Genomic DNA, 18,240 nt, shown 5'->3' on the forward strand with positions numbered 1-18,240 from the left:
CAAGTGACTCCAAGGTGTCAGAAGCTACCACATTAAAGATTTATTTCTTGCTCACTCTATCTGGGTCAGCTGCATGTCTGCTCCAAGTCATATTAACATGGGACCCAAGCTGATGGAAAAGATGCTATCTGAAGAATTGCTGGTTCTCACGGTGGAGGGAAAAGAGAGCATGGAGATTAACACCACTGAACTGTGCAATTAAAAATGGTTAAGATAGTAAATTTTTACCTTATATGTATTGTACCACAATAAAAAAAAAGGACGAAAGAGAGAGAGAGAGAGAAGAACCATACACCAACTACACATGAGCTTCTGCTGAAAAGTAGAACAGACATTTCTGCTCATATTTTATTATTCGGAGAAGGTCATATGACCAAGTCTATTGTCAGTGAGACAAGGAAGTATAATCTATCCCAACAGAGTGTCAATGAATCTCTGGAAATATTAATACATTCTCCAGACCCCAGTTAGTTCCAAGAGCAAGCCCTTGGCTATCCCTCTAAGAACTGGGGAGGTGGGGGTAGCAACAGGTAGAGCTAGCCTTGTGGTTCTCCTGATGTTGAGGACAGTTGGTGGTATGGCAATAGCCCTAGGGGGAATTAGGAGATCCAGATCAGCTCTCATTCAACGTTAGCCAAGTTTTGCATCTTCTCTGAGCCTCAGATTCCTCACCTTAAAAAGAGAGTAGATCAGACAAGTGCTGATGTTCATGCCAGCTGGAGCTGATTACAACTATGTGGAGAGCCCAGATCCATCAGGAAATGACTAATGGTGCATTCCTAGCTAGCAGAGAACAAAATGAATTACTAGGAGGAACTTTTCTCCATGCCCTCACCAGCACATGGCCCCGAAATTTGTACCCATTTCCATACTTTGGCTTATTTTCCCCCAGCTTGCTGTTCCCTCCTCTTTCTTCTCTCCTTCCTCAAAACCTGTTAAGAATTCCTTAGAGGATTCTCCTTTCCCATGGCAGGGAGAGTGTCTCATAGTTTTCTGGTTCACACATTCATGTCTTATCTTCCAACCATCTATAAACTTCTTGAAAGTTGTCATCTATGTCTCCCACTTCTTTTTTTTTTTTGAGCCTCCTACTACTCTGGTTCTTCCTCACTTCCTACCATATCTTTCACAGAGCTGGAGTCAAATACAGTTTTTAAAGCACCAACTACAATTTGCAGACACTACCTCATTTGGTTCTCATGCCATTACCATAAGGAAGATATTATTTCTCTCACAATAGCATCTTCCTCAAAGCTCTTCTCTCAATTCAGTGAAATGTGAAACATTTTGTGCCTTGTCTGGCCCAAAGCAAATGATTAATAAGTAGCAGGTGCTATGATTATTATTACTACTACTGATAAAGAAACTGAGGTTCAGAAGGGCCAAGTAATGACATATATTGCAGTTAGTAAGTGCAGACTGAGTTTGAATTCAGGCTTTTCTGATTCCAGAGCCCAGTATGGTAGTCTGTGGAGCCACTAACTAAATATGTCTGTTTCTGGCTCTCCTGGGTGTATGTTGGATTGCCCTTCCCCACTCTCTATGTGCAGTAGTATGACCATATGATTGCTTTGGTAAGAAGTGACATTTGTCACTTGAAGGTGGAAGCTTTAGAAACCAAACGTTCCCCATACTTGCTTCTTACCACAGCTGTGTAAGTGAGCTCAATGTTACGATGAAGCCTCTGTCAGGCCTGGTTCCTGAGTTGTAAAGATGAGCAGAGTGCTTTTGTCAAAGCATTCCAGATATGAAACATGAGGGAGGAATAAACATTTGTTGTGTCAGTCCACTGAGATGTAGAGGTTGTTTGGTACTGCAACATAATTCAAGTGACTGATATACTCAGGAAGAAATGCTTATACAAATATTGACGTATCCTTTTGGAGATATATGATATTGATGCCCCTCCTACCCACTAATCAGAGCTGATAACTGCTTTCTTGTTATTCCAATCCATATTTATCCTTTCAGTAACAAAACTTTTAGTGGTAGGCCAGTGATTCTAAATAGAAAGGTACCATCCCCTGAAGAGTGTTTTGGGGATTTATAGAGGTGTTTTAGAATTTTTAGAGTTATTATTAATGGTGGTGGTAGTACATGACATTTAATGGGCAATAGAGATGCTGGACATCTTCAGTTTTGGGGATAGTCTTCGAATAAAGAGATTTGTCCCACATCCCTCATGACTCTAGAATGTCCAGGAGGACACTCATGTTAGTCAGAAGCTTATAATTATTTAGGATCCAACTCAGTTTTATGTATAAATACAAAGCATTTGGGGGCATGGTTTTTGGACTGAATTTTCCAGGCATGCAATTATCATGTAAAGAGGACTAAACATTTTGCTCATAACTTTATTGAGATCCACTCACTTTGGAAAGCTCCATCATCCATAGCAACAGCATTCATGGTAATTTGAGGGGCTGAAATATTACGTACACCTGCCCCAGTTGGACTTTGTTGCTCTGGAATTCATTATGGTTCTATGCATATCTAGCCTTTATTTAAAAATGTCAAAATATAATATCTCTCCTAAATCCAATTCTTAAATCCAGTGATCTGGCTTCTCTCTTATATCTTCTACTCTAGTTGTGCTGAAGCATTTCCACATTGAAACACTCATTATTTTATTATAAATGACCTTTCTATTGTTGGTCCATTATATAAAACTTCAGGACATTAATCTGTTTAAAAAGATAAAGTTTGTAGATCGGTCAATTTATCCATGAGTTGCATTTCCAGACAGTAATTGAGTATTGCACAGTATCTATTAATGACAGGCTTTGAGCCTGAGTGAATTATGAACTTTTAGGCTAGGTCCTTGTTATTCCATAGGCTTCCTGAAGTCTGCTAGACACAGAGGAAAGAAAGGTACCACTTTGGGGTGGTGCTAATATTCTTCTATTTGCAGAGGAAACAGAAATCAGAGAGGCATTCTGTGTCAGCACTGGGCAGCACAATGAGTGCTCCTCCACTCAAAATCCTCCCTCTGCTGCACCCCAAAAAGCATTTACATTGTAGTTCTGAGAGTCAGACGAGAAAGCATTAATAAAGTCACATTGCAGGACTCAAGTAACACAATGAGCACTTTGATGTATGTGCATTTATTATTTCAGAAATTTTTCCATCCATTCAACACTGGGAGTCTCTTCCTATCATCACCATCACAGGTCACATGCTAAACTGTTCCTTTTGCTTCCATGTCTCTGGCTCTCTATGGTTCATAAAGTACTTTGATAGACATGTGATGTCTCTTTGCTCTGCACAAGCCACCTACAAAGGGCAAGGTGTTCCCTGCACAGCGTTGCTGGGTGCTTCTGCCTGGCAGGGTGAGAGAGTGTGTTGCAGACTATGGTCAGGGAGTGATGCCAAGAATGGGGACTCTGTCTCTCAAGGCTTGGGCTGCCTGATGCATCTATGTGTCTACCTCACAGATTATTGCTATGTGCTGGCCTGGATCACTCTCTTCTGGAGGCAAGAATGGTGAGGTCCTCCTTTCTGAAAACCCCCAAGCTGGAAGTCCACAGTGACAGATAAAACCTCACCTTGAACAAGTACAATGTCCTTGGTTCTAGGAGCTCAGTGCCTCTGTGAATGCAGATCTCAAACTGCTTTCAAATTTTTCCCAGGAACAGTTTGGGTGGAAGAGACAGGGTGAACAGCTTCCATGGTAGGGGAACCCATTTAGGTGCAGCCAGTGTGAAGGACACTATTTGGGTGCTGGCTATGGGACAGGCTGTTTGACTCCACAATGCCACCCCTTCTGGTGTAGCCTTCTTTCATTGATGGGTGTATGAAATCATTTCACCTGGTTAGAACACAGCAGATGGCCACTGTGGACACTGCTGTCCTCACCCTGATCTACAAGGGTGGAGGCTCTGGCAGGTTACAGGGACACCCACTCTTCAGTGAGTATGACTCAAGGGAAGTAACTAACCAGCATTAGGGTTGTCTAAGTCTGGGCTCATACCTGAAGTGTGAGGCCAAGAGGGAAGCAGAAATAGTGGGGTGAAGCTGCCACAGAGTAGGTGTGGAAGCCTAGAAGAGAAGGACAGACATGCACTGGCCCTCTTTGGCTCTGGAAAGGAGACTCTTTGATCTTCTTCCCTCATAAAGAGGTAAACATCAACAGAAATTAAAATTTTGGGCCAGTGACCTAGCTTAGGTCTGTGTATGCCCCAATGAAGAGGCACAAAGGATTAGTAGGAGAGGGAGAAGCTAAAGATGACTCCCTGGCTTCTGGCATGGCTGACTGGCTGGAGGATTATGGTACCATTACCTATAATGGGAGCAGGGATAGGAGAATGAGAAGGTTTGAGAGGTAAAGTAGGGGAGGGGTTGAGTTTAGCTGGAGTGGTATTGAGTTTCACTTCCCCATCAATATCCTTGTGGAGGTAGAGATACTGGAATGACACTCAGGAGAGAGAGGTCTGGGTTGGAGGCACAGACCTGTGGAAGGGGTAACCTTGAGTCCCCTTCAATGGGGAGGGGGAGGTTCTTTATCTCTGGTTCTTCAGTAATTATTTATTAAAGTTTGCTTTGGAAACATCTCACAGCTTACTGGAAACCATATTTGGAACACCATATTTGACAGGGGCTACCCTAGGAGAAGTCTCAGTTTTCTGGGCTGGATGTGTGTGTTTGTGTGACGTTGATTTTTTTCCAGGGTGTAGATGTTAAAACCCAGCGGAGAGCAATCCTATCCCAAAAGTAGTTGAAAAGACTGGTTCCCCATCCTCCTTGCCCCTGGCTACACCTCCCACTGAGGAAGAAACATTTCAACCTGGGTTCTATACATAGCCTGATCACAGGGTTGTTGCCAGCAATTCTCTGGAATTCCTTTCATATGCTGGGGTCCTGATTTTCACACAGTAACTCCATTATAAATGTACAAGGAAATGCCATTAATGGTTACCTGCTTCTTTGCCTGGTCTTAGCCTTCAGTGTAAGTGGATGACATCCATATAGAAATGGGAAGAGAAAGAGGAGTTGGAGGGCACCTGGTGCACTTTCTAAGATCACCAGAGTGGCCTGAGACCTTTGCCAAGAGTGGACAATGCACGTGTCAGGATCACTGTAGAATGTTTCAGGGATCCAAGCTGGGCCTGCCCAAAGTGTACAGGAGTCAGACCTGTGGTAGAGGCAGGGTGTGGCTGTGGTCTGAGGGGTGGTTTGGAGTTGTTGTTGACTCCTAGCTCTGCCACTTCACAGCTATGGATTCTGGAGGCTTCTCTTTTTTAGAGGGTTAGCTTCACCCGTTTTTGGGTCTAAGGAAATATCCATGTTTTTCACAGTATGTTTTCAGTGGTATTCTTGACTATGTAGGAAAGGCCATGATATCTTAGATTTACTATAAGGAGATGTAGCCACAGCTGGAGATACCACCTGGAAGAGAGATGGAGGAGGAATTAATCTGGCTTTTCCCCTCATCCAACCTCCAATATCCCACTTCTTTCGGTTTTCCTCCTTAGGAGGCTTCTACTAACTGAACCTAGTTGGAAGCCTGTGAGCAAAAGATCCTGGGAAATGTGGTTTGTAGGAAAAGCCTATTTCAGAACAGAAGGGCAGAATGGATCTATGAGGAAGCTGGCTGTAGATGATGAGCTTAAACATATGGTAGTTTAAGGTGATGAATTTCCAAAAAGATCTGTTGGAATTAGAACTAGTAACTGGGTAAGGATGACCCCATGCATACAGGAGATCCAGAGGCTTCTCCCTGAGGATAGACCATAGCCTCTCAGGGCTGACAGTTTGGAAAGTTGAAGCCAGGGGTTTTGGTCAACATGATACTGGAAGGCCATGGAGAGATTCATCCTGAATCTTGCCATTAATCCTAGACTCTCAGAATTCTCCTTCCACAAATGCCTAGAGAATTTTGAGAGTTTTAGGAGAATTAAAAGGAACTGTACTTCCACATATGGTGTGATGATTTGTTTTCATGTCTCTGAATCTTTTGTTAAACTGCCAGCCCCTTAAGATTAAGGCCTATGCATCCTTATCCTGTAAAATTTTGGAACCTGTGTACCCAACCCTCCCTATCCCACCACTTGTAGCAGGAATTGGAAGGGACATGGCTCTCTATAGTTCACAAAGCACTTTGATGGGCATATAGTGTCTCTGCTGGGAAAATTGGGACAATGACTTCATTTTATATAGAGTCTGAAGTCCAGAGAGTATGAGTGGTGAGGCCAAGGCCACACAGTGAGTCAGAGTCCTAGTGTGGAGAGAAATGCCCTTCTAACATTTTCCAGAGTGCCCATAAATTACTGGAGGGTGATCTACAGTCAGGCCTTGAGTCCAGGGTGAATGATGTGCCATGGTAGAGAATAGCCAGGGCTTCCTCATACCAGATCTCAGTGTGGGAGATGGAAGACTGACCCTGAATGAAGGGGTGGAAGTGGGCAGGAGGCACCCTTCACTTCTAGGCATTAAAGAGATAAAAGCATAGAGAGATGAAGAGGAATTCTCAGTCTGGGCTCTCTGCAGCTAGGAAAGAAGTCAGCCTGACTGGGGCCTTTGCTGCCCTCCACCCATGCTATTTGAGAAATTGCCAAGTAAGGATTGGAGTGAGGGGCACAGAGGAGGGGCAGCACCCAGGGCCTGTGAATCTCTCCCTACTTGCTCTGCCTAGAGAAATGGAAAACAGTGTTCCACCCTTCTGTCTCACTCCAGGGAGAGGTGATATGCATTCTGGGCCTCTCTCCTCTGCCCAACCACATAGGCCATTGCCTGGCATGGGGCTAAGCACAGATAAGCTTCTCCTCCCCTCAAAACTTTGGAAACTCCCTTCATTCTAGATTCTCTCTCTTCCGGAGAAGGAAAAAGAAGTTGAGTATCACACTTCATACCTCCTAGAATTCATCATCAAAACGAATTCTCTAATGCCTGAGGTCCAACACACACTATTTAATGCCCATGTCACTAATCTTATGCTATCAGATAACTAGCCTCTTTAACATAGTAAACAATGAACAATCCCCTAAATACCTGCATATGGGCTTACCAAATTGTATTTCCTCGAATGTATAAACATCAACTGTAAAATTAACAAAGCACCTCTAGATATTGAATTAGAATCAAAGCCTGATGTATCAGTTTCTCATGAAATACTTTAATCCCTTTAGGGCCCTGGGAAGGCACGCACAGCATTACAGGATTACAAAGCTCTCCAGGAGGGAGACAGCACCACTTCTGACTGCTCTAATACAAGTGATTGATAATTGTTTACTTTTTCTTAGGGTTTGCTTCCCTCAGGTCTCAGGAATTCACTGTTCTTACTCTTCCCCATGGTGCTGTTAATTTTACCAGATCATTTAAAGCAGAAACAGCATCCTGCTAGCCATGGTCCTGGGGTCATTTTTCTTTCTTTCTTTCTTTTTTTTTTAAAGATTTTATTTATTTATTTGACATACAGAGAGAGAGAGCACAAGCAGGCAGAGGGAGAAGCAGACTCCCCACTGAGCAGGGAGCCCAGGACACTGGGATCATGACCTGAGCCGAAGGCAGATGCTCAACTGACTGAGCCACCCAGGCACCCCTGAATTCATTTTCTTTAGGTGATCTCCACTAGACACATTTCAGTAAGACTTTAAAATCTACACTGTTCTCGTTGTTTGTTTACAACACAATGTCCTTTCCCCAGTTGTGTTCCCTTGGCACTGCACTTGGCCAGCACTGTGTATCCAAGGGCCTGATCAATATGATATGGAAACCTGACCTATTAGCAGAGTTAAATGCCTGGAAAATGTTAGAAGGGCATTTCTCTCCACATTAGGACTTTGACTCAGTAATTTGTTACAATTAGTGAGGGTCCTGAATTTGACTCCCAGGAGGTAGGGTTGTCAAAATTAAAGAAAGCTGGACATGAGTTAAAGTGGTAAGGACAAATTTCGATCAGTAATATTCTATTGCAATAGGGAAGGGAGCCCAGCATGAACTGAACTCAACTTCTATTTGTATAGAGGTGCGTGGACATTTTAAAGACAGAATGAAGGAATAGGGAGGGGAAATGGGGGGCTTGAACAAAGTCAGGGAAGTGAAAAATTACAAAAATAGGGAAGAGTGCATTTGTCCATGTTAAACCCATCTGGGTTTGCTAACTGGTGCTTGTGGAAGTTAGGCTTCTCCCACAGAGGCTAGGAGACAAGGGCCCTATCTTCAGGTGTTGACTGGAACAAACAGTAAATTCTTTTGGCAGCATTGTTTTCTCAGGCAGGCATTTTAAGGGAGTTAGGGCCATTCTAGCAATACAGGCTTGAATTTATAGGGATTATTTTGGTGTTTTGGTTAAGTCTATAGGCCAGGGCTAAGGTTTAGTCAAGAAGAGGGCTCAGAGTAGTGTGGCTAGAGTTTGTTCAGCGAGAGAAGCTTTGCAGGATGGCCTTGTTTGGCCCCTATCCTTTCTGATTGTGTTGAGGCACCCTTCTTTCTGGAAAGAAAGTGAGAGCATTTCAGCAGACCCCTTCTCCTCTGGCAACAGGCTCCCAATTCCCTATCTCTGGCCCTAATTGACAGAAGAAGGAAATCTTGCCATCAACATATCCCCTTTTATGTTATCATAGCAACAACTTATTTTTTATGGATTCATCTTCTCCATTCCAGAGCAGACTCCTTGCAGGCAAGCATTAAGATAGAGCAGTTCCTAAGGTGTCCTGGTGAGCAGGGGATCAGAGAAGGGGGGAGTCTCATCATCAGAGAAATGCAAATAAAAACTACAATGAGATACAACCTCATACCAGTCATAATGGCTAAAATTAATGACACAGAAAACAACAGATGTTGTCAAGGATGTAGAGAAAAGGGAACACTCTTAGACTGTTGGTGGGAATGCAAACTGGTGCAGCCACTCTGAAAAACAGTATGGAGGTTCCTCAAAAAGTGAAAAATACAACTACCTTATGACCTAGCAATTGCACTACTAGGTGTTTACCCAAAGGATACAAAAATACTAATTCAAAGGGGCACATGTACCCCCATGTGTATAGCAGTATTATCAGTGATAGCCAAATCATGGAAAGAGCCCAAATGTCCATTGACTGATGAATGAATAAAGAAGATGTGATATATACATGATATATATATACATTACATACATAATATGTATTATATATACATCCCATATCCTATATATTATATCCTATATATATCTTATATATAGGATTCTATATAATATATACAAATATATAATATATAATCTAACATATGATATATATATGTGAATATTACTCAGCTATCAAAAAGAATAATATCTTGCCATTTGCAGTGTTGTGGATAGAAGTAGAGTGTATTATGCTAAGGAAAACCAGTCAGTCAGAGAAAGACAAATACCATATGATTTCACTCATATGTGAGATTTAAGAAAAAAAGCAGAAAAAGGGGAAAGAAAAAAAGGGAGAGAAGGAAGCAAACCATAAAAGAGACTCATATATAGAGAACAAATTAAAGGTTGCTGGAGGGGAAGTGAGTGGGGGAATGGGGAGAAAGTGGGTGATGGACATTAAGGAGGTCACTTTTGATGAACACTGAGTCTTATGTGTAAATGATGAACCACTTAATTTACTCCTGAAATTAATATTATAGTATATGTTAACTATAATTTAAATAAAAACTTAAAACATTTTTAAAAAAGGAGAGAAGTATCCCATTGTATATATACACCACATCTTTTTCCATTCATCAGTTGATGGACATTGATGAATGAATAAGGAGTAGGTGATATATATATAAGAATACTACTCAGCCATCAAAAAGAATGAAATCTTACAATCTGCAGTGTTGTGGATGGAGCTAGACTGTATTATGTTAAGTGAAATAAGTCAATGAGAGAAAGACAAATATGATTTCACTCATATGTAGAATTTAAGAAACAAAATGGATGAACATTCAAGAGGTTGAAAAAAGAGAGGGAAACAAATCATGAGAGACTCTTAACTATAGAGAACAAACTGAGGGTTGATGAAGGGAAGTGGGTGGGGGATGAGATAGATGGTGATGGGTATTAAGGAGGGCACTTGTTAGGAAGATCACTGGAGTGATGGTGAAGGACCTACGGAGGTCTCCCCAGAAACAGCCACTCTGGAGCCCCCTTCTTCTGCTGCAATCTCCCTGGGGACAGAGGAAACTGGACACTCTAAATATGTGGAGATTAAACAACACATTTCTAAATAGCTGTGGTTAATTTCATGTGTCAACTTGGCTAGGCCATGCTACTAGAGATTTGGCCAAACATTATTCTAGATGTTTCTGTAAAAGTATTGTTTAGATGAAGTTAACACTTAAATCAGAAGATTACTCTTCATATTGTGGGTGGGCCTCATCCAATTAGTTGAAGGCCTTAAACAGGAAAAGAAAAAATGACCCTCTGAAGAAGAGGGAATTCTGACAGCAGACTGCTTTGGACTGGAGCTGCCAGCAATGACTCTTCCCTAGGCACCTGCCTGCTAGCCTACCCACATTTTGGATTTGCCAGCCTCCACAATTGTGTGATCCAGTCAATTCCTTAAAATCTCTTTCACTTTCTCTCCCTATAAGAGAGTCAATTTCTTTGCAAAGAGAGAGAATACTATGAATAATAGTATACCAACAAATTGGTTAACCTAGATAAAGTATATAAGTTCTTAGAAACACACAAACTACTAAAACCAATGCAAGAAGAAACAGGAAATATGAATAGACCTATAATAAGTAAAGAGATTGGATCAGCAATCTAAAAACTTCCAGCAAATGGGGTGCCTGGGTGGCACTGTTGGTTAAGCATCTGACTCATGGTTTCAGTTCAAGTCATGGGATTGAGCCCTCTCCCTCTTCCCCTCCTGCTCAAGTGCACACTCTCTCTCTCACTCTAAAATAATAAATCTTCAACAGATAATAAAAATTAAAACTTCCAACAAAGAAGAGCCCAAGACAAGATGACTTCACTAATGAATTCTACCAAATCTTTAAATAATGAACACCAATCCTTCTCAAACTCTCTCAAAACATAGAAAAAGAAGAAATACCTCTGAACGTATTCTATGAGGCAATATTACCCTGATACCATGGCCAAAGACATCACAAGGAAAAACAAAACTACAGGCCAAAGTTGCTTATGAATATAAATGGAAAAACCTTCAACAAAATAGTAGAAAACTGTTATTTGGCAGCATGTTAAAAGACTTACAGACCATGACCAAGCAGGATAGGAAAATCAATCTATGTCATACACCACATTAATAGAATTTTTAAAAGAAATGACATGAACATCCACACGCAGAAAAATGAACCTAGACACAGACCTTATACCTTTCAAAAAATAACTCAAAATGAATCTTAGGCCTAAGTGTAAAAGGCAAAATGATAAAACTCCTAGAAAATAACATAAGAAAAAAATCTAGAAGACTGGGTTTAGGTAGTGACTTTTTAGATACAACACCAAAGGCACAGCCCATGAAGGAAAAAATGGATAAGTTGGACTTCATTGAAATTAAAAAGCTATGCTCTGCAAATGACAATGTAAAGAAGATTAAAGACAAGCCACACACTGGGAGAAAATATTTGCAAAAAGATATATCTGATAAAAGACTATTATCCAAAATATACAAGGAATTCTTAAAACTTCTACTATAAGTTGGTTAATTGAATTTAAATTAAAAAAAAAACCTTCTACAATAAGAAGATAAACCACCCAATTTAAAAATTGGGCAAAACATCTGAACAGACTTCTCACCAAAGAAAACAGGAAGATGGAAAATAAATGTATGAAAATACACTCAGCATCACAAATCATTAGAGAAATACAAAGTAAAACAACAATGAGATACCATTATGCACCTATTAGAATGGGTAAAATTCAGAACACTGACAGCATCAAATGTTGATGCGGCTGTGGAGCAAAAATAACTCTCATTCAACTATTGGTGAAAAAACAAAATAATAGGACTCGGATTTTCATCAATTAGTCAACCATGTACTCCATAACATCTTTATGTTCAGGATACTGAGTCAGTCACCAGAGATCCTGTGTTTTGATAAAGCTAATATTTTTGACTGTTTATTTTTCTCTAGAAAGATCCACATTTATTAGCTGTAAGCCTATACATAGATTATATATACTCAGTAAATACTCATAATAATACCCAATGGTAAGCATTATTATCACTTCCTTTGTAAAGATAAGCAAATTTGGTTCTCACAGAAGTGAAGTAATTTGCCTGAGTGTAAATGATATAAAGGTGCAGAGAAGATAGAATGTTATTTTATGGAAAAGACAGGAAGTTGGGAGGGGCTGTTTTGAACAAAAGTCCATGTGATTATTTCACATTGGCCGAGTTGCTGAGGTAGTCAATTTTCTGTAGGAGATGTAATACATGTCCCTTCCTGTTGGAACTTGTAACTGATTATTCTCTCCTGTTGACAATTCTTCTGTTGGAGTCTATAATTGGCAACTTTTCCTATGACTGACATCAAGTTGTATGGCCTGAAAACTCTCCCTTCTAGCCTACTAATGCCATGATAGTGATGTTTCCTTTTACTAATTTTCACAATTGCCACCTGAGAGTTAAATCATAAATTTGGTCTGCAATGGGCTGAAGCAGATATTTGTAAATTCACATCAGAGAGAATATCTTCTGGTCCAATAAGTATCTTTCAGATTTCTTGACCATGACCAATTTTAAGAAATAGATTTCACATTGTGATCCAATACATACACACACACAACTGAAATAACTTTTACAAGATAACACTTAATCCTTACTACATGCAAACTGGTATTCTCTATTCCATTTGTTCTTCTGTTTGTGCTGTTATTGCTGATGTTGTTGCTGCTGCTGTTATTGTTGTTGTTGTTGTTTTCCTATACCGAGAGACAGAAAACACAGCAATTAAGATCCCAGATCTGGGGCCAGCCCAACCAGGTTCAACACTCAGATCTCAAGTTGTAGGATATAAAATCAAGATACAAAAATCAATTGCTATTCTATAAGGATGAAACATGAAAAAAATTGAAAACTATGCCATGTATAACAATAAAGTACTTATAAATAAAATTAACAAAGGAAATGAAAGATCTGTACAATAAAATCTGTAAGACTTTGCTGAAAGAAATTGAGGATGACATAAACAAATGGAAAGACATTCTGTATTCATGGATTGGAAGAGTTAATATTGTTAAAATGTCCATATTACCCAACACTATCTATAGATTCAATGCAAGTTCCATCGAAATACCAATGGTATTCCTCACAGAAATAGAAAAAAACATATATACCCTAAAATTTTTATAAACCACGAAGGACCTGGAATAGCTAAGGCAATACTGAGGAAAAAAGAACAAAGCTGAAGATATCAGAAGGTATCACACTTCTGGATTTCAAACGATATCACAAAGCTACAGTAATAAAAACAGTATGGTACTGGCACAAAAATAAACACAGAGACCAATGGAACAGAGTAAAGAGCCCAGAATTAAACCCCTGCTTATATAGTCAACTAACATTCAACAAGGGAGCCAAGAACACCCAATGGGAAAAAGGCAATCTCTTCAACAAATGGTGTTGGGAAAACTGGACAAACACATGCAGACTAATGGAATTAGACCCCTATCTTCTACCACTCACAAAAATTAACTTGAAATGGTTCAAAGTTTCAAATGTAAGACCTGATACTGTAAAACTCCCAGAAGAAAATACAGAGAAGAATCTCCTTGACATTGGTCTTGGCAATGATTTTTTAGATATGCCACCTAAATCAACAAATGGAACTAAAACAAACTTAAAAACTTTTGCAAAGCAAAAATATAAATTAATAAATAACAAAAATGAAAAGATAATTTACAGAATTGGAGAAAAATCTTTGCAAACCATATATCAGATAAGGAGTTAATACCCAAAATGTATAAAGAACCCATATAACTCAAAATTAAAAAATTAATAATAATCTAATTTTAAAATGTGCAAAAAACCCCCTAAATACATATTTTTCCCAAAGAAGACATCCAAATGGCCAACAGGTACATGAAAAGATGCACAACATCACCAGTCATCTGGGAAATGCAAATCAAAACCGCAATGAGATGTCAACTCATGGAAAACCATTTACCATGCTAATGGACATCAAAATAAGCTGGGGTGGTAATCCTTATATCAGACAAATTAGATTTTAAACCAAAGACTATAATAAGAGATGAGGAAGGACACTATATCCTACTTAAAGGGTCTATCCAACAGGAAGCTCTAACAATTGTAAATATCTATGCCCCTAACATGGGAATAGCCAACTATATAGCCAATTAATAACAAAAGCAAAGAAACACATCGACAACAACATAATAATAGTAGGGGACATTAACACCCCCCCTCACTGAAATGGACAGATCATCTAAGCAAAAGATCAACGAGGAGATAAAGACTTTAAATGACACACTGGACCAAACGGACCTCACAGATCTGTTCAGAACATTCCATCCCAAAGCAACAGAGTACACATTCTTCTCTAGTGCCCATGGAACATTGTCCAGAATAGAACACATCCTAAGTCATAAATCAGGTCTCAACCGGTACCAAAAGATTGGGATCATTCCCTGCATATTTTTGGACCACAATGCTTTGAAACTAGAACTCAATCATAAGAGGAAAGTCGGAAAGAACTCAAATACATGGAGGTTAAAGAGCATCCGACTAAAGAATGAATGGGACAACAAGGAAATTGAAGAAGAATTTAAAAAATACATGGAAACAAATGAAAATGAAAACACAACTGTTCAAAATCTTTGGGATGCAGCAAAGGCGGTCCTAAGAGGAAAGTACATAGCAATACAAACCTTTCTCAGGAAACAAGAGAAGTCTCAAATACACAACCTAGCCCTACACCTAAAGGAGCTGGAGAAAGAACAGCAAATAAAGCCTAAAACCAGCAGGAGAAGAGAAATAATAAAGATCAGAGCAGAAATCAATGAAATAGAAACCAAACGAACAGTAGAATAGATCAACAAATTAGGAGCTGGTTCTTTGAAAGAATTAATAAGATTGATAAACCCCTGGCCAGAATTGTCAGAAAGAAAAGAGAGGGGTGCCTGGGTGGCTCAGTCGTTAAGCGTCTGCCTCTGGCTCAGGTTATGATCCTAGTTTCCTGGGATCGAGCTCCGCATCAGCTCCTGGCTTGGTGGGAAGCCTGCTTCTCCCTCTCCCACTCCCCTTGCTTGTGTTCCTGCGCTTGCTATCACTCTCTCTGCCAGTAAATAAAATCTTTAAAAAAAAAGAGAGAGAAACGACCCAAATAAATAAAATCATGAATGAAAGAGGAAAGATCACAACCAACACCAAAGAAATACAAACAATTCTAAGAACATATTATGAGCAACTCTATGGCAGCAAATTAGATAATCTGGAAGAAATGGTTGCATTCCTAGAGATGTATCAACTACCAAAACTGAAGCAGGAAGAAATAGAAAACCTGAACAGACCTATAACCACTAAGGAAGTTGAAGCAGTCATCCAAAATCTCCCAACAAACAAGAGCCCAGGGCCAGATGGCTTCACAGGGGAATTCTACCAACCATTTAAAGAAAAATACCTATTCTTCTGAAACTGTTCCAAAAAATAGAAATGGAAGGAAAACTTCCAAACTCATTTTATGAGGCCATGATTACCTTGATCCCAAAACCAGACAAAGACCCCCATCAAAAAGGATAATTACAGACCAAAATCCCTGATGAACATGGATGCAAAAATTCTCACCAAAATATTAGCCAATAGGATCCAACAGTACATTGAAAGGATTATTCACCACGACCAAGTGGGATTTATTTCTGGGCTGGAAGGTTGTTTCAACATCCACAAATCAATCAATGTGATACAATACATTAATAACAGAAAGAACAAGAACCATAGGATCCTCTCAGTAGATGCAGAAAAAGCATTTGACAAAGTACAGCATCCTTTCTTGATCAAAACTCTTCAGAGTATAGGGATAGAGGGTACACACCTCAATATCATAAAAGCCGTCTATGAAAAACCCACAGCAAATATCATTCTCAATGGGAAAAACTGAGAGCTTTCCCCCTAAGGTCAGGAATGCGGCAGGGATGTCCACTCTCACCACTGCTACTCAACATAGTATTAGAAGTCCTAGCCACAGCAATCAGACAACAAAAAGAAATAAAAGGCATCCAAATCGGCAAAGAAGTCAAACTCTCACTCTTTGCAGATGATATGATACTTTATGTGGAAAACCCAAAAGACTCCACCCCAAAACTGCTAGAACTCATACAGGAATTCAGTCAAGTGGCAGGATATAAAATCAATGCACAGAAATCAGTGGCATTCCTCTACACCAACAACAAGACAGAAGAAAGAGAAATTAAGGAGTCGATCCCATTTACAATCTCACCCAAAACCATAAGATACCTAGGAATAAACCTAACCAAAGAGGCAAAGAATCTGTACACAGAAAACTATAAAATACTCATGAAAGAAATTGAGTAAGACACCAAGAAGTGAAAAAACGTTCCATGCTCATGGATTGGAAGAACAAATATTGTGAAGATGTCAATGCTACTTAGAGAAATCTACACATTCAATGCAATCCGTATCAAAATACCATCCACTTTTTTCAAAGAAATAGAACAAATAATCCTAAAATTTGTATGGAACCAGAAAAGACCCCGAATAGCCAGAGGAATGTTGAAAAAGAAAAGCAAAGCTGGTGGCATCACAATTCTGAGCTTCAAGCTCTATTACAAAGCTGTCATCATCAAGACAGTATGGTAGTGGCACAAAAACAGACACATAGATCAATGGAACAGAATAGAGAGCCCAGAAATGGACCCTCAACTCTATGGTCACCTAATCTTCGACAAAGCTGCAAAGAATGTCCAACGGAAAAGAGACAGTCTCTTCAACAAATGGTGTTGGGAAAATTGGACAGCCACATGCAGAAGAATGAAACTGGACCATTTCCTTATGGCACACACAAAAATAGACTCAAAATGGATGAAAGACCTAACTGTGAGACAGGAATCCATCAACATCCTAGAGGAGAACCCAGGCAGCATCCTCTTCGACCTCAGCCGCAGCAACTTCTTCCTAGAAACATCACTAAAGGCAATGGAAAAATGAACTATTGGGACTTCATCAAGATAAAAAGCTTTTGCACAGCAAAGGAAACAGTCAACAAAACAAAGAGGCAACCCACAGAATGGGAGAAGATATTTGCAAATGACATATCAGATAAAGGGCTAGTATCCAAAATCTATAAAGAACTTATCAAACTCAACACCCAAAGAACAAATAATCCAATCAAGAAGTGGGCAGAAGACATGAACAGACATTTTTCCAAAGAAGACATCCAAATGTCCAACAAACACGTGAAAAAGTGCTCAACATCACTCGGCATCAGAGAAATCCAAATCAAAACCTGAAGGAGATACCACCTCACACCAGTCAGAATGGCTAAAATTAAAAAGTCAGGAAACAACAGATGTTGACGAGAATGCGCAGAAAGGGTAACCCTCCTACACTGTTGGTGGGAATGTAAGCTGGTGCAGCCACTCTGGAAAACAGTATGGAGGTTCCTCAAAAAGTCGAAAATAGTGCTACCTTATGACCCAGGAATTGCACTACTGGGTATTTACCCCAAAGATACAAATGTAGTGATCCAAAGGGGCACGTGCACCCGAATATTTATAGCAGGAATTTCCACAATAGCCAAACTATGGAAAGAGCCAAATATCCAAACATAGGTGAATGGATAAAGAAGTAGTGTGTATATATATATATACATATATATGTAGTGTGTATATATACACATATATATACACACACACACATATATACATATACATATATATACATATACATATATATATACACATATATATATTCCATTGTATATATATACAATGGAATATTATGCAGCCTGTGACCAGGATGTGATCTAGTCTGGAGAATGTTCCATGGGCATTAGAGAAGAGTGTGCATTCTGTTGCTTTGGAATGGAATGTTCTGAATATATCTGTGAAGTCCATTTAGTCCAGTGTGTTATTTAAAGCTTTATTTCCTTGTTGATTTTTGCTTAGATGGTCTGTCCTTTTCAGTGAGGGGGTTTTTAAATTCCCCTACTATTATTGTATTATTGTCAATGTGTTTCTTTGCTTTTGTTATTAATTCACTTATATAATTGGCTGCTCCCACGTCAGGAGCATATATATTTAAAATTGTTGGAGCTTTTTGTTAGATAGACCCTTTAAGTATGACATATTGTCCT

This window comes from Callorhinus ursinus, unplaced genomic scaffold, assembly GCF_003265705.2.
Source record: "Callorhinus ursinus isolate GAN/ISIS: 27379988/994484 unplaced genomic scaffold, GSC_fseal_2.0 scaffold105, whole genome shotgun sequence".
Classification (NCBI taxonomy): domain Eukaryota; kingdom Metazoa; phylum Chordata; class Mammalia; order Carnivora; family Otariidae; genus Callorhinus; species Callorhinus ursinus.